The sequence below is a fragment of the Lathyrus oleraceus genome, chromosome 7 (assembly GCF_024323335.1).
Source record: "Lathyrus oleraceus cultivar Zhongwan6 chromosome 7, CAAS_Psat_ZW6_1.0, whole genome shotgun sequence".
Lineage (NCBI taxonomy): Eukaryota > Viridiplantae > Streptophyta > Magnoliopsida > Fabales > Fabaceae > Lathyrus > Lathyrus oleraceus.
In genome coordinates, this window is record NC_066585.1 from 459,291,909 (window position 1) to 459,314,048 (window position 22,140).

General features: G+C 37.6%; 1 non-coding gene across 1 annotated transcript; it reads right to left on the reverse strand.

Moving 5' to 3' along the window:
- Window positions 1-14,157: 14,157 nt before the first annotated feature.
- LOC127108619 (small nucleolar RNA R71) lies at window positions 14,158-14,264 on the reverse strand. The gene has a single exon (XR_007796145.1). It is a non-coding gene; the product is annotated as a small nucleolar RNA R71 (small nucleolar RNA).
- Window positions 14,265-22,140: the final 7,876 nt, after the last annotated feature.

A 22,140-nucleotide genomic window follows, 5' to 3' on the forward strand; every position in this document is an offset into this window, starting at 1 on the left:
CAGGAAGTGCTTTCCTCATAGACTCTCCTCGCAGAGCCTCGCCAAGCAAAGTTTCCATAGTTGATACTTCCCCAGCAAGGTCAACTTTTCAAAAAAGGCCGATTTATTTTCGGTGGCTCCCCGGTCCCGGCAGACGGATCGTTCCCCACAGAGCATTCAAAGATTGATACAGCGATCCGCTCCCTGCCAGAGTTGCTTCCCCAAGCAGATTTCTTTTTTCTTTTGCACCATGCATAACATTTGCATTTGCATTTGCATGCATATCAAACATACAAATAAGCTTATAAACAGGTTCTTCAAAGCAGACTGAAAAATTACTTTACAACCAAAGTCATGAGATTCGGCCAGAGGATCAAGTGTGTGTGTGACCCAGCATGAGGGTCATTTCGAAGATTCAGCCTGAGAATCGTTTTCCAGAGATCCAGCCTGAGGGTCATTTCGAAGATTCAGCCAGAGAGTCGACTACGAGCGTTATTTCCCCAGCAAGCCAGCTGGAGGAATAGATTGACAGCTCAACAGAAAATCAACCTACAAGAGGATCCATCCCGCGGATCGCATTAAAAAAACAAAGTCTAATCGAAGAGTCGTTATAACATGTTCTAGCCTGAAGAATATGTACGAAGCCCAAAAGTGGGATATTCTCGAAGCTGCATATCTAACATGAAGACTGTAGATTCCAAAAGAGGGTCAACCAGCGCATGCCCCAGATGCGAGATCCTGATGATGGGAATTTATCATCAAAACAATCCAGATCTAGCCAGAAGATCAAAGTCAGGTCTAGCCCGAAGACCGAAAAATAGATAGATTCAGCCAGAAATCAAAGGAAATAGATTCAGCCAGAGAATCGAAACAAAGGAGATCTAGCCAGAAGATCGAAGAAGATCTAGCCAGAAGATCGAAGTCAGGTCTAGCCCGAAGACCGGAAATAGATTCAGCCAGAGAATCGAAACAATTCAGATCTAGCCAGAAGATCGAAGTAGATTCAGCCAGAGAATCAAAGAAAATAGATTCAGCCAGAGAATCGAAACAAAGGAGATCGAGCCAGAAGATCGAAGAAGATCTAGCCAGAAGATTGAAACCGTATCCAGCCCGAGGATCAAAATTAACATCCAACCAGAGGACTAAATTGAGTATAGATTCAGCCAGAGGATCGAAACTCCAGATTAAGTCAGAAGACTTATTCAGATTCAGCCAGAGGATCAGAAGAGAAATAAACAGCGCAGTGTATTTCAGCATTTTTGTGGTGTTCTCGGAGCGCAAATTTTCGGTCTGTCTTATGTATTCAATCACAGCTCACCCTGTTTGTCTGATAAGCTGTTCGCTTTCATCCTGCTCGGGTTAGCTGATGACTGAATAGGGGCAGCTGTAACACCCCAAAATTTGCCATCCTCATTCATGCATTCATTTTTAGGTCATTTAACATTTCATATTGCATTTCATCATGTCAATCAGAATCAGATCGAAGAAACTTTATTTAAAAAAAAAAAATAACGAAAAAAAAACGAAAAAAAAAACGAAAAAAAAAATAAAAATAATAATAATAATAATAATAATAATAATAAAATTAATTAAATAAATAAATAAATAATAAATAATAAATAAATAAATAAGCAAAACCCATGAAAATCAGGTTATAAAAGAGGGAGAACAGACAGAAAAAAGGAAGAGAAGCAAAACACTCTGAGGTTTCCTTGGAACAAAATCCTGGACAAAACCTGAAGAGAAACCTAGACAGAGAGAGTGAGAATTAATCTGCAGCAACCTCCAGGCAACTCTGAAAGGTTCATTCTGACTCACACACTTTCAGCTCAAGCAAACCCTAACATTGGTTTGCAAATCCAGCTGTGCCATTTGATTTCAACCGATCTCTCCAATCAGGTTTGCCCTATATCCATCATCTTTATGCCTTTAATTTGAATGCTCTAAATGTATGAGGTATTATGGGTGAATTTGATACCCTTTTGATTCATGTGTTTGACAAGAGGTTTAGGCCTCCTACCCTTGGTTGCTTTTTGTGAATTTTAATGGCATGATTCATGTGGTTACATTTTGATTTGGGGGAAACTCTTGGTTACCCTATTTTGTTTCTCTAACCTGTTTGTTGAGTTTTGTTTTGTGAGGGCTCATATGACTCTTGCAGAGATGGTTTGCCTGGTGTTCCACTTTATTTGTGGGATACCGCCTGGAGGTTTTATTCCGATTACCTGTACTGACTAACTTTCTTTGATGGTGTTAGCTAGGAAGGATCTCATGGTTTCCTTGTTCTGTTAATTACTGTTACGTCAGATCTTTATCCGTGTGGTACTTTTACATTTTCCCGTATTTTTACCGCTTTCTTAGCTGGAAGAACTCGATAGGAGGCAATGTTTTGTGTGTTTACTTTATGCAGGTTCCTTCGTCTAGGATTTCCCTTTTGCCTGAGCGTTCCTAAAACGCAAACAAATTCATTGATTTTTATTCTCCATAGAACACGTTAACTCCTTCTACTACAGGCGAGTAAGTCTCCAAAGGTCGAGCATCCGGTAGATTGCGTAGTAACGTCGTTCGTCCAAAACCCAATCCATAACCCGTAGTTAGCCGAACTACGGCTTGCTCTGATTCTCATTCCAGATGAGATACGTAGGCATAAGACGCGATGTCTTAGCGAGCACAATTACCCTTAACCCCTAGGTAGCCGCGCTACGAAGACTCTGATTCTCATATTCAGATGAGATACGTATGCAGTGGATGCGACATCCGTGCGAGTCATTTTCTTTTGACCCCCTTTTTTTAGTAAATAACACATTAGATAAACCCACACCCTTTAGACAAGAACTACAAAAGTGGATCCCGTAGAGTACTACGGATGCGTAGGGGTGCTAATACCTTCCCTTCGCATAATCGACTCCCGAACCCAAGATTTGGTTGCGAGACCCTGTCTTGTCCTTTCCTTTTCCCAGGTTTACTTCGAGCGTTTCCTTTCCCTCCTTTGGGATAAATAACGCACGGTGGCGACTCTCCTGTCTTTCTTCGCCGGTTGTTTTTTTTCGCATTCCATTTTTCAGGTTGCGACACCTTGGGGATCTTTACCCTCCTGGAAGAACACACCTTCTAACAGAATGTTATTGGCTTTATCCTTTAGGGGGAACCCAACCTGACGACGTGCCAAAATAGGGTTGTAGTTAATCCCACCACATGTACCAAGAAGAGGCACATTGGAGAATTCACCACAAGAGTCGATAATATGCACACCATCATATACACGGTTATACCAAAAGATATCATCATTAGTGAGAGACATGAGTCTCGTGGACAACCGTAGACATCCTTTGTTCTCCTTGAAGGCGATCGTCTGGGGCAAGTGCGAAATAAACCATTTGTACAGTAGAGGCAAACAGCACACAATGGTACCACCACCCTTTGCATTCCTCATATGCAAAGAAAAGTAAGTGTCACCTAACAGCGTTCACATCCACAAACTTGTCGATGTTGGGGAATAACACAAGCCCATAGATGAGAAGTACAAATATGGCCTCAAAGGCGTCCTCACTCATGGCCTTCCCATACATAGTAGCTTGAGCAATGAGGAACTCAGAAGGGAGACCTTGAATTCCACCTTTGGTAGTCATATGAGCACCAACCAGAGATTCATCTATATGCAACATATCAGCTATCTCTTGAGAAGTAGGAACCCTCTCTAAGCCACTGAACGCAACTGGTCTAGGATAGGTATGCCACAAGATAGGCATACTCCTCAAGCGTGGGCAAAAGCTGAAAATCCGGAAATGTGAAGCAACGGTACAAGGGATCATAGAACTGCACCAATTCACTCATCAATCCTTCGTCCACCTGAGTAGCCAGAATAGATAGAAGCTTCCCATGACGAGCCTTGAAACCCAAGGGATCTAATACATAGGATGTCAAATTCCATAGCTCTTTCAAGTTGGGTTGTATGAAACTGTACTTCTTCGTATTCCTTCTTTGTCTATCCATGTCTGAAAATTTGCAAATAGACCTCTTAAGTTCCTTGAAATTTTTTCATTATTTGATGATATGGATGCAAATGGGTGCATGAATGCATGAATGCATGGATGCAACAAGCACACTCAAGGATCAAGCAAAGCACACAACACAAAGGTCATGGGATGGATGAAGTCATCCTTAATATCAATCATCCATTTTGGTGGATTATGGTTTACACCTTATCAACACCCAAGTTCCATTGATATTAAGGATACAAGAATGGATCAACCATGAGTCAAGGGTTTGTTGCAAGTCACGAGCATGGAGTCTCGGTTAAGAACCACCCAAAGGGAGTGTACTAGGGTTTAAACCTTCCAAACATGTTCTACAAGAGGTTCCCATAGTCATCATCCCATCTTTTGGATATTATCGGATAAACGACTACTCGTATTCCAAAAATATTCTCAAGAGAGACTCTTATAAGTGTAGTATCGCGTAACAATCGTATCAAATCTTACATTTGAACGACCTTCGCACTACGTCCTAAAAATAGGCCAAGATGGGCTTGGTAAACTAAGGTCCTTGGCTTCTAAGGTCTATCTTGGAAAGAGTAATGTCTAACCACAACTACTCGTGTGACATTATTGATCCCAACATGACCTCCACCAAGTGAATGGGCTTGTAAGTCAACTTGCTAAGGAATAACTCCATACAAGTTGACAAGACTATGCCATTCTCCTATCCTAAGTGCACTCGAGTTCGGGTGTAGAACTCATCTCACAAAGATCACCAAGCATACAAGGAATTAATATTCAAGCAATTCAATCATTACATACAATACAATAATCCCAAATTGCACAAAATATGTCACAAAATAATATACAATACAATACAACAAATATGAAAAGTAGGCAAAACCCACTACGCAAAACCTTTCCCCAGCAGAGTCACCACTTTTCTGTAGCGGGGTATTCTTTACCATTAGACATATTGACTAAATCCAAGGTAAACCATACAAGTCGAGTCGCCACCGCACTTCTATTTATCCAAAGGAATGGTTAGAAAGCGAACAAAAACTTAATAGTTTTATCGAATCAAAAACTAGTAAAAATGTCAGAGATCTGGGTAAGGGGGTTGGTTATGCAATGGGAAGGTGTTAAGCACCCAAAACATCCTAGGTACTCCTAGGGAGGCCTTTTCACTCTTGTTGTAAGGTTGGTATTTTGTGAAAAATTTGTTTGTGCAAACTTGATTGAAGAGATGAGGGAAGAATAAACAAGTTATTTACAATTTGTGTTTGAATGGATAAACCCATTGCCTACGTACCATCTTAAAAAAGATTAGGATCAAAACCTCGTAGTTCGGGGTAAAAATCTCAAAACAAGTTGGTGAATTGATTGGTCCAAAAGCTTTAAGGTCTTTTGTTACCCAAGGGAGAAAACTCAACCTAAAACCACAAATCCACCATGTGAGGATAGCTTCAACATGCTACCGAGGGGTTAACCCTATAATAAGCATGGAAGACTCATTGTCCATCACTAAGGATATATGTGAGCATTACATCTACCTCAAGGATAACTCAAACCTAATAGCTAAAGGTTATGAATTTTTTTTGATAAGAAATGGCCATTGAAACCACAAAAAGTATTTGAATGAGTTATATTTACCAATGAAAGGTATTTACAAAATATGGTCAAAGTTGACTTAAAGATTCAATTTAAAATAAGTGTTATGAAAAGAATGTTTGAAAATCAAAAGCATAATGCTTAGGTTTCTAATGTTTGAAAACAAATGTTAAATGTTTGCACAAAAGTTTTGGCTTGGGTTAGAGTGGAGGGAAGAAGAAGAATGACTAAAGTCCTAATCATACAAGAGATGAAGGATAAGAAACAAGACCACAAATGGAGTTCCCTTCTTGAGATCATATTGATGATCCAAGTAGCTCCCATCCTTTGGAATAAGCAAGAAAATAAGTGTAAACTCAAGCAATCAATCAATCAAGCAAGCTCTTAGAAGATCCCCAATGGCTCTTAGATCTCTCTCTATTTTGAAGCTCATGACAATGCTTCTTTATTTAGGCTCAATGTTGGAATCCCTAGCACAAGAACACACACATCAAAAAGTTCTATCAAGCAAACAAAGAATGAACAAGAAGGAGTTTAGAAATTGGTCCTTTCAAAGTTCTCTTCAACATTTATAGCACTCTAAAGGCCCAATGCCTAGTTGCCCTTTGACTTTTATAGCACTTTAAAGGCCCAATGCCTAGTTGCTCTTTGACTCCAAATTTTCATAGGGAATGTTCTAAAGTCTAAGTCCTTTTTGTCCATTTTGGCATTTGGTTCACAACAATCAAACAAAACACAAGCACAAAAGTATATACACAATTATGTGCTCAAGTGAGCAAAAGGTAAATTGCATTAACATAAACATGTGCTCAAATGAGCAAAAGAAAAAGCAAATGAATAATATGTACAAGAATAGTAAATTGCATAAATGTAAAGTGCAAGAATTAAATGTTAATGGTTAATGGTTAGTGTTATAGTTAGTGTGCCATAAGGCAATTTAGCGCTATGTTAAGCAATCATAATTGGACTTATGTAGAAGTCACAACTATCTGAGGCCGATCAATAATAATTTAGGCAACAACACAAGTTAGAGATCTTGATTAGTGAAATAAGCTCCTACAACTTGCCATGCCAGAAAGAAGATGAGAAATGATCTTTTATTGATTTAGGTTCTTTGCTTGATTAGGAAGCAACCTATCCTTAATGCAAAGCCATTCACTTGATCCATGATCAAGATGAATTAGATTTGAATCAAGGAAGGTTAAACCTCCCATGTATCAAGGCTAACCACCAATCTTTAACTCATTGATCAAAAAAGAAGAAGAAGAAGAGGAAGATGATGAAGATGAACATTAAGGTACATTAATGGAAATGGAATGAGATAATCAACAAGCATTGACCAAAGATAGAGAAGATCAAGGTCAAACAATAGTAAACAAAAGCAAGATAGAGATTAGAAGTCAAGAAACAAATAAAATATTTTTGGTATTTTTCAAAAGTAAAATAAAACTTGAATTAAAATAATAAAGAAACTTTAAACTCACTTCAAATCAACTTTGAAAAGTCCAAGTGAATTATCCCAAGTTCAACAAGGTCAAACAAAGTTTGACAATTATTTTTAGCATTTTTAGAAGTCAGAAACTATTTTTAATCAATTAAAAATGCATAAAAATAACCTAATTGAATTAAAATCTCAAATAAATCTCAAATCGATTAATAAATTGATGAGAATACTTTTCATAGATCTATCATCATTCAAAGAGGTTGGAAAAATATTTTTGTGTTTTTTGAATATCAAAAACTATTTTAAATGAATTAAAAATAACCAGAAGAGAGAAAATTTCTAAAAAATATCAAATGATAAAACAAAAAATATTAAAAATCATTTTTAAAAACTAGAAATTAAAAGGAGAAAAATGCAGTTGCTCTCACATTTTTTGGACCAATAATGAAGGAGATATGAATTTTTAAAATGAAATGGAATTAAACGAAATAAAAGGAAATTAAAATCAGAAATTAAAATGATGGAAAAACGTGGAGCATCTGATGCACTTTCATTAATTGACGTGGATCATCACGTGGCCAGGAAGCGCGCGTTCACCATATACTCTAGTCAACTGAATCACATAGTGTCATTAAATAGGTCATAATAATGAATGGATGGGATCTGATCTGGAAATACACACGCACGGTACAGATTGAATCTGGAGATTGGACGGTGACCTCCGCCACCGTCTTCTCCGTCCAGCTTCCGGCGAGGCTCAAATTTGCAGAGAAACAAATGTGCATGAAAAGCCACGATCCAGGTACCAATCGAAAGCTGGGGTGATGTACATCACCCCTGTACCAACCAAATCCACTCTAGGTTTCTACATTGAGAGAAATCAGAGGTGGAATTTATGTGGTGTTCAACTGAACTTGCTAGAATTTAACAATTTAAAGCTCAAATCAACTGCCTCTATGAAGAGGACTTCAGATCACACAACAATAACAAGAACCAAGCAGTATATGAGTAGATTCGAAGGAAATGAAAATTGAAGTAAGCCTCTGATTTGCAGAGTTTGAGAGCACAATTCCTTGCTATGGATGCATGTAGTTTGTTCTTTGGATCAAAATGAAGAAGGCTAAGGAACTTTTAGATCTAAAAACAATCAATGAAACTGAATTCTAGATCTAAAATTTTGAGAGAAAATTTGGTGAGTTCCTTTTGAGTATGGTTGAGGGATTAGTCGTGCAGTATTTAGGGCGCCTTTAGGTTGCTGAAATGAGAGGCATGAACATTGTACTTATAGCCAAAGCAAGGCTGAGTTGCATGATCAAAATGCTTGCATGAATGGAAAGGGCCTCCATGCATGGGCCTGTACAGGCACATGGAGGGCTCAATTCCACTTGGATTTGGCAGCTAATCAATAATAGATGCAATTTGGACGTGCAAATGGTACATGATTAGCTCATGCAATCAAAATTAATTGATTTTCCAAAATTGTACCAATACGTTCAAGTCTTCGATAATGCCATGTCCAAACTTGAAACACAACCTTATGAGTAATGGTTGGAAAGATTTTTGCATGAGGATCATTTGTTATGTTGATCAAAACTTAATTTGAAACTTGGAAATTGGTGAAAAGTGATCATGAAGTGTAGGGTGCAAAACATGTACATGTAAAAATTTCAAAAATGGGCAAACTTTAAGCACTTATGTTTCAATGATGCAAGCTCCAAATGTCAAAATCTTAAACATAAAAGTTGTAGCACTTTTCAAGAAAATAAATTTGGACTTAAATTTTGAATCATTTGGATTTTTGATCAAGAAGTTATGGGCACTTGAAGTTGGACTTTTTCACATTTCAATGCCTTTGGTCGAAAGTGACCTATAATGTTTTGCATTATCACATGTGTTTCTTTTAGGATTTTAAAATTTTTCTCAACGTAACATTTGAAGTAGACATCTTAATCTTTCAAATTCATTTGATCCCACCTCAAAATCATGAAAAATGAATGAGTTATGTCCTTGGGAAGTTGACCCAAAATTAGGGTTTCAGTCAAAATGACCTATAATGTTTTGAAATGGATGATGATCTTACAAGCTTCAAATCAATTTTTAATGAACATGAAAGTTGTTCATATGGTTCTTAGGAACAGTTTTTCTCTTGGGGTCATCTCCATTTGACAAACACATAAAAAGTTAGGTCTCAGTGTACTTCAAAATAGTCAGATGAATTGACTAATCAACTTCCCAAGTCTACACCTCATATCTTGATGAATTAATGATTGAGGACACTCATATAAGTTCTAATATGCATTAAATGATGATTTAAATAACTTCCCTTGGTTGCATTTGACCAAAGGTTGAGGTTGCTTCATGAGCAAGGCACAATTGATGAACTGATGAATTAGGGTTTCCTTGGGAAACAAGCCTCAAACCCTTTGGTTTTCTTTGATCAAAATGGTGAATTAAGACACTTGGGAGGCATATTTGATGGATGAAAGCTTTGGGAACCATTTCTAGGCTTGCTTTCATCTCTCCTTGGCCCTATCAATGCACATAGGATCTCCTAGAAGCTTTGGACCTTGTGACTGCTCAAGCTACAAACAAAAGATGTTAGTGACATATTTGTTGTGCTTTTGGTCAGTGAATAAAATGAGAAAAGCAATAATATACAATTCAAGCATCCTTGGTGATCTCTCAGAAAAACTCTCAAGAGATCCCACCCAAAGGTAAGAGCCAAGATTCTATGATCCTTGAGGCAAGAAGCAAATGCAATGTTATGATGCCATGAGGGATCTTAGGGTCAAAATTGGGGTCTTACAAATCTTTTTTATCATTTTCCATTATTCATATCATTTAACTTGTTTATTTTAATGTCATTTTTACTTTGTCCACTTGAGCCTTGTATTGTGAATATATTGTGATTGTATATACTTGTTTATGTATTTTGTTTATGTTTGTGGTCTTAAGACCTTAATGTACATAATAACAACAAAAACTCTTACAAAAAATGTGTTTGTGTCGACTGTTGGATTTGATATGAGACTTGGACTTAGAATTAGGCAACACTCCCTATGCAAAAGGACTTGGCCAATGCCAACTTTTCTGAAGTCAAGTCATTGTGAATTGAACTTTCATCTGGTACAAGTATTGAGATCCCTTTTGAGTTCATCTGCTACATGGTCTTGATGCAAATGTTACTTTGAACCTGTGTCTAATTCCTATGTCTGAGCCTTTCAAGGAGTATGTCATTTGATACATGGGAGATTATGAAGAAGATTATGGAGTTTCTAACTTGGATGTGGCTATCTTTATTTGATGCCTTACTCTTCATCTTGCTTTATTATTGACATTTCTTGGTTTTAAGTCCAAAGGAAAAGTGAGTTTCTATATGACACTCTTGTCTATTGGATTGCATCCCACGGGTCAGATCTTTTCAATTTCTTAAATTTATGCTTAGGATTAGTCTCTTCATCTCCTCCCATTTCTTAAATTTCAAATATCTCCCCTCTTTCAAAATCTTCTTTGCTTGTGATTTTTAAATTTAGAGTTTATTGCAAATTAGAAACTTTGGCCTTATGCCATTGCTTTTTCTAAACTTTTTTTCCTTAATCAAACTTGTAAATGAACTTAACCATACATGACTTAAAATTTCAAAATACAAAAATAACTAACACTCATTCAAACTCTTTTAGGACTTTTGTGCCTCTTTTAAACTTAATTTTTTGTTAAAATCAATTCACTCACTTTGAAATAGATACCTCGAACTACGAGGTTTTGATCCCTCACTTTATGTTGGTACGTAGGCACAAGTCCGAGGGTCTTGTCAAACACAAAAATATAATAAATGAATTCTTTTATCATCCCCACACTCTATTTATTGCAAACATAATTTTATACTAAAACACATGCACACATAAAAAAGGGCTCCCTAGTTGTACCTAGGACACTTGGGTGCTAACACCTTCCCTATGTGTAACGAACCCCCTTACCTGTAATCTCTGGCATTTTATTAGTTTTGATTTGAAAACTTCTTACTTTTGGGTTTTGTTCGTACTATTTCCTTTTCCCTTGGAAACAATAAAAGTGCGGTGACGACTCTTGATTATTTGATGTCTTGCTTATCCATAGCTTGATGGTCATTAATTTATCGGTACAGATAATATTGAAACGCCTAACAATATTTCACTTCTCCCTTAGTTTTGATTTGAAAACTCCTTATCTTTGGGCTTTGTTCGTAATTTTCCCTTTTCCTTTGGAAACAATAAAAACACGGTGGAGACTCTGGTTTTATTGACGTTAAATTTATCCATGGCTTAATGGTTATGAATTTACCGCTACAATATCTTGTGTGACTTCTTCAACAAGTTTCTTCAACAATTGATTAAATATTTAAAGGGATACTTCATTGTTCTTCATATTATGCATATGTGGTCCTCCATGAGTCCCAAAAGTCAAGATAATGTCAAGCTAGCAAGATGGTTCATGGTGGTTGACCAGAGAGAGTCAACTGGTCAAAATTGAGGTTCCCTAGACCCTATCTCCTACAATTTTTGTAATATGAAAATGATTAGAAGAGAAACGTTACTCAAAATGTAATTTCAAACAACTTTAATGTTGAGGTCAAGAGCTAGTTTTGCTTGGAAAGTCATTTTTTATGGTGAAAGATTATAGGTCATTTTGTCTAAACCCTAGTATGGAGGTTAACTTCCCAAGACCATAATTTTCTCATTTTTTTTTAGATTGATAACATGAAATAATATCACATTTTTGGACTTGATTTAATTAAATTATATTATTGTTTGATCTGATTTATTTTATATTATTCGATATTACTTGGTATTTTCCTTCTATTTAATTCAGGTAACATTATTTGAAGCATACGTGAAAAAGAAAGAAAAGGGATGCAAAAAGAAGCATTCCACTAAAGCCCAGCCCATAACTAAAAAGGAGAAGCGTTGTGATGCTGTGACGACCGCCACACAAGGCGTGACGAGCGTCACACCCCTCTGCTCAGCGTTACGAGCGTAACACAGGGTGTGACGGACGTCACACCCCCATTCCTATTTTTTTGGCTTTGACGCGTAACCGAAGCTCGTTCGCCCTTTTTCTTCGCTTGACTCGTTGACACACGAGGAAACCTACTGAAGGAATTTTTGGGAAACGGTTACAAGATGGATTAATATAAATAGATCTTAAGTGGTGCCCTGAACTCCTCTCTTTTTCCAGATTTTCACGCCGTGCATTATTTTTACAGCATTATATTTTTTTTCCCAGCATTCCATATTTTCTTCCGCAGTTTATTACCTTAGCATTTTTTTACTTCCTTTTTCTTTGTTAGCTTAATTTTTTAGGCATTCAATTAATTTTCTCACAATAGTTTCTACACGGGAAACTATTGTGTAACTTTTACTGTATCTAACCTTACGTTAGATTATAGTATTTTATTCCTTCGCCTTTATTTTTCCTGTCTGCTCAAGAATTGTGAAGAACAAATCCAACCGGTTTGTGGTGGAGTGTTCAAGCATCGAAGCTAGGGAACAACCAAGATTTCTATTAATTTTACAGGTTCATTAATCTATTGTTTTAATTTATATATGCTCTGTACTGCTGTTTATTTATACTGTTTGTCTGATATGGCTGTAATTAAGCATAATTATTGTTTAGGCTTGTTTAGCATGTCCGGCTAAATAAAATTAGATATCGGTATGTAAAGTAAGCGGAATAAAGGAATCAAAACTAAGTTGGTTTAAATTTATTTAAAAATATAGTCACTCTTTTTATGGTCTCAATTTACAGAGTTAATACCAAAGTTTTTGTAGGAGAGTAAAAGACATAAAGAAGTTAAAATCAATAGAACGACGGTTTGTGCTTTTAACTGGACAGTGTAAATTGGACATTAACTTTAAATCAGGGCGAAAGCAATTTTTAGAGTTAATTAAATTCTAATCATTTTCAAAAAATATTTTTAAAGGTTAAATGTGAGGACGAGAGTTAAGCATTTAAGTTTAATCATATAATCTAAGTCAACAGAGCGAGAGTTTGACACGAGGGTGTTTAAACGGTTAGTATTTTAATAAAAAGAGTTTCTATAGATTTTATTGTTTTCAAAAAGTGATTTTAGTTTTAACTAAATAGTGAGAGCGTACGTTAAGGTAAAATCATAGTCTATTCAACAGAGCGAGAGTTTGAGAAAAGGTTTTTAATCAATAGTGTCTACTGAAAAGACTTATTTTAAAACTAAGAAACCAACGAAGATTTGATTCCCTAATTACGATGAACTACATACCGATATCCGCGTTATTTGATATTTAATCTAGATCTGATTTTAGTTTTACTTTTCCCCCTAATCAACAAAGTATCATCCGCCTTAGCTTTACGAAGTAACCTTAGAAAAACGGTATATCGATTCATTAAGTCCCTGTGGGATCGATATCTTTTAAAACTACGCGATTAGATTGTGCACTTGCAGTTAACCCCAATAGACTCATAAAGTCGCGATCAAGTTTTTGGCGTTGTTGCCGGGGACTTTTATTTAGTCGATATCGTAACTCTTCTGTTACGCTGTAGAGACTAAGGCAATTTTTTATTTTTCCTTTTTGTCTTTCGTTGATTTGTATGCCACACACTCGCTCACAAGGTGAACCGTACTACTTACGAATCAACGACGTTGAACGATATCTCTGAGTCTTACGAAGAATTCGGGAGTATCGTGCTGCAAACAATCTTCATCCAATCGAAATTCCTGATCTTAAAAATCTTCTTCCATCGCCGATACTCGAGATGGCAGAACCAGCTCGTGCTCTTCGAGATTACGCCGCTCCATCACAAGATGAGCCGCATTCGAGTATTGCTCCACCCGCAATCGAAGCAAACAACTTCGAACTTAAACCTTCACTGTTGCAGGTAGTGCAACAGAACCAATTTTCTGGAAATCCTACCAAGCATCCAAACCTTCATTTATCCGTATTGGTTCAATACGTTGATACTGTTAAAGCAAATGGTGCCACTTCAGAGGCAATTCGACTTCGTCTTTTTCCTTTCTCATTAAGAGATAAAGCTAGAAGATGGCTTCAGTCTCTTCCTTCTAACTCAGTCACCACATGGAATGAGTTGAAGAAAGTCTTTCTTGCCCGATATTTTCCTCCAAGCAAAACAGCTATGTTAAGAGCCCAGATAAATGGATTTAAACAGAAAGATAACGAGTCTCTTTTCGAAGCATGGGAAAGATACAAAGACATGATGAGACTTTGTCCACACCATGGTTTAGAGGACTGGTTAGTAATTCATACCTTCTATAATGGTCTCTTGTACAACACAAGATTAAAAATAGACGCCGCCGCAGGTGGTGCGCTTATGGATAAACCTTACGCTGACGCTTATCAACTTATCGAGAGCATGGCCCAAAATCATTATCAGTGGGGAAGCGACCGAACGATGGTAGAAAAACCTCAAACAAAAACTGGCATGTACGAGATAAGTAGCCTTGATCATGTTAATGCAAAAGTGGAGGCTCTTGCCCAAAAAATTGAAAGTTTAAATGTATCACCTCCAGCCGCCGTGGTTGCCGTAACTCAAAATTGCGAAGTCTGTGGAATTCAAGGTCACACTCCTATAGATTGTCAACTCCTAACAGGAATCCAAGCAGAGTAGGTGAACTATGCTCAAGGAAATCCTTACTCGCATACCTATAACTCAAACTGGAAGAACCATCCTAATTTTTCATATAAGAGTAACAACGCTTTATACGCACCAGGACAAGCTCCCAGTCAAGCCCCAACTATACCTCCTGGATATCAAAAGCCGACCACATCTACACCTAACAATAACGTTCCTAGAAAATCCAATTTGGAAATCATGATGGAGAACTTCATAGCTTCTCAACAACAAACCAATAAAGAGTTCTTAAACCAGAATGTACACACTAACGAACAAATTAAACAATTAGCAAGTAAAGTAGATGCCCTGGCTACCCATAACAAAATGCTGGAAACACAAATCTCGCAAGTAGCTCAACAACAAGCGCCTACTGCTGCCCCAACTGGTACATTTCCTAGACAGCCCCAACATAACCCGAAAAGCCACGCTCATGCAATTATATTAAGAAGTGGAACAGAGGTAGAGGGACCGTCTGACCCAAGGATTGAGAACTAAAACTTTAAAAAGTCAACTGAGGAAGAAAGTAAACCTAAGGAAAAGGAAGAGTGTAACAAGGAAACCGTAGAAAAGAAAGAACCTTATGTACCTCCACCGCCTTACAAACCACCCGTCCCTTATCCTCAAAGGCAAATTAAAACCTAAGACGCGGGGCAATTTAAAAAATTTGTTGACTTACTGAAACAATTAAATGTCACCATTCCTTTTACAGAAGCTATTACAAAGATGCCTTCATATGCTAAGTTCTTAAAAGAAATTCTATCTAATAAAAGGAAACTTGAAGAGAGCGAAACCGTTACACTCACTGCTGAGTGTAGCGCAATAATCCAGAATATGCCTCCTAAACTTAAAGACCCTGGTAGTTTCTCTATACCCTGTCATATAGGAAAATTTGTCATAGACAAAGCTTTATGCGATTTAGGAGCCGGTATTAGTGTTATGCCCTTGTTCATATGCAAGAGACTTGAAATGGGAGAATTAAGACCAACTAAAATGTCTGTGCAATTAGCAGATCGTTCCGTTAGATATCCCGTAGGAATTCTTGAAAATGTTCCCGTGCGCATAGGTCAATTCTACATTCCCACCGATTTTATAATTATGGACATAAGAGAAGATGAAGTTACACCCATTATATTGGGAAGACCCTTCTTAGCAACCGCCGGTGCTATCATAGACGTAAAACGAAGACGACTCACTTTCGAAGTAGGAGAAGAGAAAATTGAGTTCATTCTTTCCAAATTTTTGAAAGCACCTGCAATAGAAGACACATGTTACTTCATGGATATCATCGACGAATGCATAAAAGAAACAGAATTAGAAAATGATGATTTGCCCGACTATCGTGCAAAAGACAGACTGAATCAATGTTTAGCAGTAACATCGGATCCTACGCAATGCCTTAAGAAACCAACCCTCGACCTGAAAACACTTCCCAAAAATCTGAGATATGAATTCCTAGACTCAGAACATGAACGACCCGTAATAGTCAATGCAGACCTAGGAAAACTCGAAACCGAGAAACTCCGACATATCTTAAGAAAATATCCAACCGCACTAGGATACAACATCACCGATCTCAAAGGGATAAGTCCTTCTATTTGTATGCACCGCATCATGCTAGAAGAAGACTTTAAAACTTCTAGGGAACATCAGAGGAGACTAAACCCGATCCTGAGTGAGGTAGTGAAGAAGGAAGTAACGAAGTTATTAGAGGCAGGTATCATATATCCTATATCTGATAGCAAATGGGTTAGCCCTGTACACGTAGTACCAAAGAAAGGGGGTATAACCATAATCGAAAATGAAAAAGGAGAAACTATAACCAAACAAATTGAATCGGGATGGAGAATGTGCATTGATTATAGAAAGCTAAACAAAGCAACCCGAAAAGATCATTTTCCTTTACCATTCATAGACCAGATGTTAGAACGATTAGCCAAGCATTCTCATTTCTGTTATCTAGACGGTTACTCAGGCTTCTTTTAAATACCAATTCATCCTGATGACCAAGAAAAAACAACGTTCACATGTCCTTTTGGTACCTTCGCTTATCGACGAATGTCGTTTGGCTTGTGCAATGCTCCTGCAACCTTCCAAAGGTGCATGATGGCAATATTCGCCGATTTTCTCGAAAACATCATGGAAGTCTTTATGGATGACTTTTCCGTATGCGGACAAAGTTTTGAAGAATGCCTTGAAAACCTAGAAAGAGTTCTAGAACGATGTGTAAAAGTAAACCTAGTACTTAATTGGGAAAAATGTCACTTTATGGTACAAGAAGGAATTGTTTTAGGACACATCATATCAAATAGAGGAATTGAAGTAGACAACGCCAAAATAGAAGTAATCGAAAACCTTCAACCTCCGAAAACTGTGAGAGAAGTACGAAGCTTCTTAGGACATGCCGGTTTTTACCGACGATTCATTAAAGATTTCTCTAAAATAACTAAACCTTTAACCGGACTATTAATGAAAGATGCTGAATTCATCTTCGACAATAAATGCTTAGAAGCATTTCAAACACTTAAACAAGCATTGATCTCCGCGCCCATAATGCAGACCCCGGATTGGAATGAACCATTCGAAATAATGTGTGACGCAAGTGACTACGCCGTAGGCGCTGTTTTAGGACAACGAAAGGATAAAAAACTTCACGTCATATATTATGCGAGTAGAACTCTAGATGAAGCACAAATGAATTACGCCACGACCGAGAAAGAACTTTTAGCAGTAGTATTTGCACTAGATAAATTTCGTTCTTACTTGGTCGGAGCTAAAATAATCGTTTACACTGACCACGCTGCCATTAAGTACCTCTTAACAAAAAAGGACCATAAACCCATACTCCTAAGGTGGATCTTGTTGTTACAAGAATTTGATTTGGAAATCAAAGATATAAAAGGAACTGAAAACGTAGTAGCAGATCACCTCTCTAGACTTGAGAACCTGGAACCGAAAAGAACATCACTCAATGATGATTTCTCGTACGATAAACTTATAACTAATTTGGAAGAAAATATAGCTGATGAACAGGTAGAGACCACCTTGGCTGTATGCGTTACACTATGGTACGCTGATTTTGTCAATTATTTAGCCGTCGGAGTGGTTCCACTTGATTTATCATACCAACAAAAGAAACGATTCTTTCATGACATAAAACATTATTACTGGGACGACCCTTTACTTTTCTAGAGAGGCCCCGATGGTAGCTTCCGTCGGTGTATACCTGAAGAAGAGGTAGAAAGTATAATCCAACATTGTCATTCCGCTCCTTATGGTGGACACGCAAGTACATCCAAGACCTGCTCAAAAATCCTACAAGCCGGTCTTTATTGGCCAAACATATGGAAGGATGTGTATGCTGCTGTCAAGAAATGTGATAGGTGTCAACGCACAGGAAACATATCTAGACGTGACGAGATGCCACAAAAGGGCATTTTGGAAGTAGAAATTTTCGACGTGTGGGGAATAGATTTCATGGGACCTTTCCCACCTTCTTTCAGTAACAAGTACATACTCGTAGCTGTTGACTACGTATCAAAATGGATTGAGGCTATAGCTTCTCCAACAAACGACACACGAGTAGTAACTAGACTCTTTAAGAATATAATCTTTCCAAGATTTGGTGTCCCAAGAATAGTCGTCAGTGATGGTGGATCGCATTTCATATCTAAGATACTCGAAAAATTATTGTTTAAGTATGGCGTAAAACATCGAGTAGCAACACCTTACCATCCTCAAACTAGTGGACAGGTGGAAGTGTCTAATAGAGAAATTAAACAGATATTGGAAAAAACAGTCGCTACGTCAAGAAAAGACTGGTCATCAAAATTACCTGAAGCTTTATGGGTTTATCGAACCGCTTATAAAACTCCCATAGGAACAACCCCATTTAAGCTTATTTATCGAAAATCTTGCCACCTCCCAGTAGAGTTAGAACATAAGGCCTATTGGGCTATTAAAAATTTAAATTTAAACTATAAGGCCGCCGGTGAAAAGCGAATCCTTGATATAAACGAATTAGAGGAACATAGACAAGACGCATACGAAAATGCCAGAATCTACAAGGAAAGAACGAAAAAATGGCATGATAAACGTATATCAAGAAAAATTTTCAAACAAGGCGATGTAGTCCTATTGTTTAACTCTAGACTTAAGTTATTCCCAGGAAAGCTACGATCTAGATGGTCAAGCCCTTTCCAAATCACCAATGTCTTTCCCAGTGGCGCTGTAGAAATTAAAGGAAAATCTATTGAACCATTTATCGTAAACGGGCAGCGTCTAAAACATTATCATTATGCTGAGAACAATGAAGACTCGCAAGTCCTGCACTTAGACGTAATGTCTTCAGAATTTATAGATTAACATTTAATAGTTTTATGCCGAGCTTGCGACATTAAACAAAGCGCTTCGTGGGAGACAACCCACAACTTTCTATTTTATTTTCTATTTTTATTTTATTATTCTTTTTGATTTTATTCAGTATCCATTCTTCATTTATTTTATTTTATAAAACTTTTCTTCTTTTCTTCTTTCGGCATTTGGCCAAATCCTGACTAAAACTCTTGTTTTTCTTTTCTTTAGTTAACTCTAACCTGATGGCACATATTGACCGCATGGGTATCAAATTCAGAGGGAGAGCTCAGAGACAAAAATTTGAAGAACTTTCTGAGAGAGAGATGCACCCAACCTTCTATGCTGATGAAGATGCAATGATCGTACTTGGGCTAAGAGATAGTGTCCTGTATCTGCTGAGTCAAATAGGGTGGGAAACCACTCCTATTCGCAAACAATTTGTTACTTACCGAAGGCTAACTCTAGAATACCTTAGCTCCCTGATCTATTTACCAAATCATGGAAAAGGAATAAACCGAGGTTTCATTCAATTCAGGATGTTCAATATGGAGTATCAGTTTAACATTCAAGAGTTTACTAACCTTTTAGGGTTCCCCACTTCTTTTGATACATTCACCATGAGCCAAGAAGACCTTTTTGAATATAGAGAGCTTGAGCATTTTTGGGGAAGTTTGACGGGTAATGACGACCCCGAGGAACATGAGTTTCTCTCTGGAAACATACATAACCCGACTTTTCGCTATTTCCACAAGATCCTAGCACACACTCTTTTTGGAAAGAGATCAAACATTACCACAGTATCATGTTATGAACTCTTCATTATATTCTGTGCTTCCCAGAACCGTCCAGTGAATGGTGCCACTTATATGCTGGCGAGTTTTGACCTCCTTATTCAAGATGACCGTGCAACGATTCAAATTGGAGGATTGATAACTATGATTGCTAATGCTATTGGATTGCGCCAACCCATGCTTGCTTTGAACCCTTTTTGTGGCATTGAGTCTATGAACATACATTTCCTTTTCAACACTTTGTTTATCAGAAATCTGGGACCCGAAGAGTTTGAATTAGTAATTAATAACCAAGCTGTTTACCTATTCACAATGCCTAGTCCGATGACTAGTGTCCATGACCGAAACAATTGGCTTTACAACCTGGATGGAATACCTTCTCCTGTTAGATCTGTTGAAACCATCCAAGATTATGAGATTCTTGGCAACCAGATTCCTTATGCTGAGTCTGATCCGCAGACACCAACTGGTTACCACGATGCTGCCTCTCCACCTCATCCTATCCCGTCCGCAGAATCAGCAATACCTGATCTTAGACATCATATGCCCGGAAATGATTATAATACCGCTATTCAAGCTTTGATGTCATAACAAGCTGCCATGAGAGAAGAGTTAAATATGATGGGACATGAAATTCTGCAATACATGAGTACTATGACAAATCATTTTCTCGAGTTGAACCGCCGTGTCAATTCCTTTGACCCTCCAAAGAAAGATCCTACAATTGGTTAGAAGAATTGGAGTTAGCTAGTTTTAGTCTTAGGATTTATAGTTTTGTTTGACATTATTTTTAATTTTAGGATTTATTTTCCGCACGCTTTATTTTATTTTCATATATTACATTATGTTTATTTTTATGGAGCTATTGGCATTATTGGTTAAATTAAATGTTATTTTGATTTATGCATCATCTAAAATTTCCAATGATCATATATACTATGCTACTACTTACACTGCCTATTAGAGAAAAATATATATATACACTATGGTGTGTAGTAGAATAGCATGCATGGCAATTCAAAAATATTACAATAGCAATTAAAATAAACATAAACTAAAAATAAAATAAAATAATAATAATAATAATAATAAAAACAATTTATGAAGCACCCACGTAAGCAGAGCGCCAATGACCGTTGCAAGCACCTGTGTGACGAGCGTCACACAAGCCATCACGGTCGTCACGCAAATGCACATGACGCCCGTAACACCTTCTGTCACGAGCGTGACAGCTCCAGAATAGGTGAACGTTGCTGACCGTTGGGGACATGACCGTTGCTCCCCATCTTTTCATTTTTCCATTCAACTCACCTTTATTCCATCCCACTCACATTCATCCACATTTATTTTTCTCTCACCCACTCACCTTCCCAATTCCAAAAACGTTTCCTATAAATACCTACAATACCTTTCTTTCTACACCACATCATCCCATCAAACCACTCTATACAAATACAATTTCATCCCCTTTCCTTCTTTCAACCTACCTATCACTATGGGAGAGAACCCACAATCCGGAAATATCATCTTCCGATCTGAAGATGATAACTATCAACGAGAGCAGTTCGATCGGTTCCAACAACGAGGTGTCGTATCTACCAGGTATCCTGATTTAAATTGTTTACAAGAATTAGGATTACTTCTAGGTGTGCAATGGATGCTTCAGCTTTCTGATTTAACTTTTCTTTACTCACAAAATCAACCTACCTACCCATCACTCACCTTAGAATTTTTAAGTTCTTATTCATACACCACTCCAACCGGTGAAGACGAGTACTTAACCGGTACCGCAAATTTCCGCATGTTCAACACCGAGTACTCACTATCCCAGGAACAGTTGAGTGCCATGCTACACTTTCCTGTAGGAGGCCAAGTCCACCCAAGAATCCCTCCGAACTCACAGTGGCACATAAACGCTTTCGACCTCTTTAGAAAAATATCCGGTGTGGAAACCAATAACTGGGATGCACTACTTGCTTCACACATACATAACCCCACTATCCGGTATTTTATCCGTATTCTGCAAAACACCATTTTTGGTCGACCCAACAACAGCAAAGTCAACGCGAAGGAATTATTCTTCCTCCACTGTGTCTTTGAAATGGATACAAAGGTAAATGCCGCTTCTTTCTCACTTCACCATATTCGTACCCTTTGTGCTAGAGGCCACCAACCTTTTGTGATTGGAGGATTAATAACCACCATAGCACTTGGTTTAAATCTAGGAGACCAACTTCAAAATTTACAATCTCTGCCACCCCTATTTATGGATATAAGCTATTGTCGCTCCAGCCGCTTAATCAAAAATAGGGTAGGCGGAAAGTATTATCTTATGGTGAAT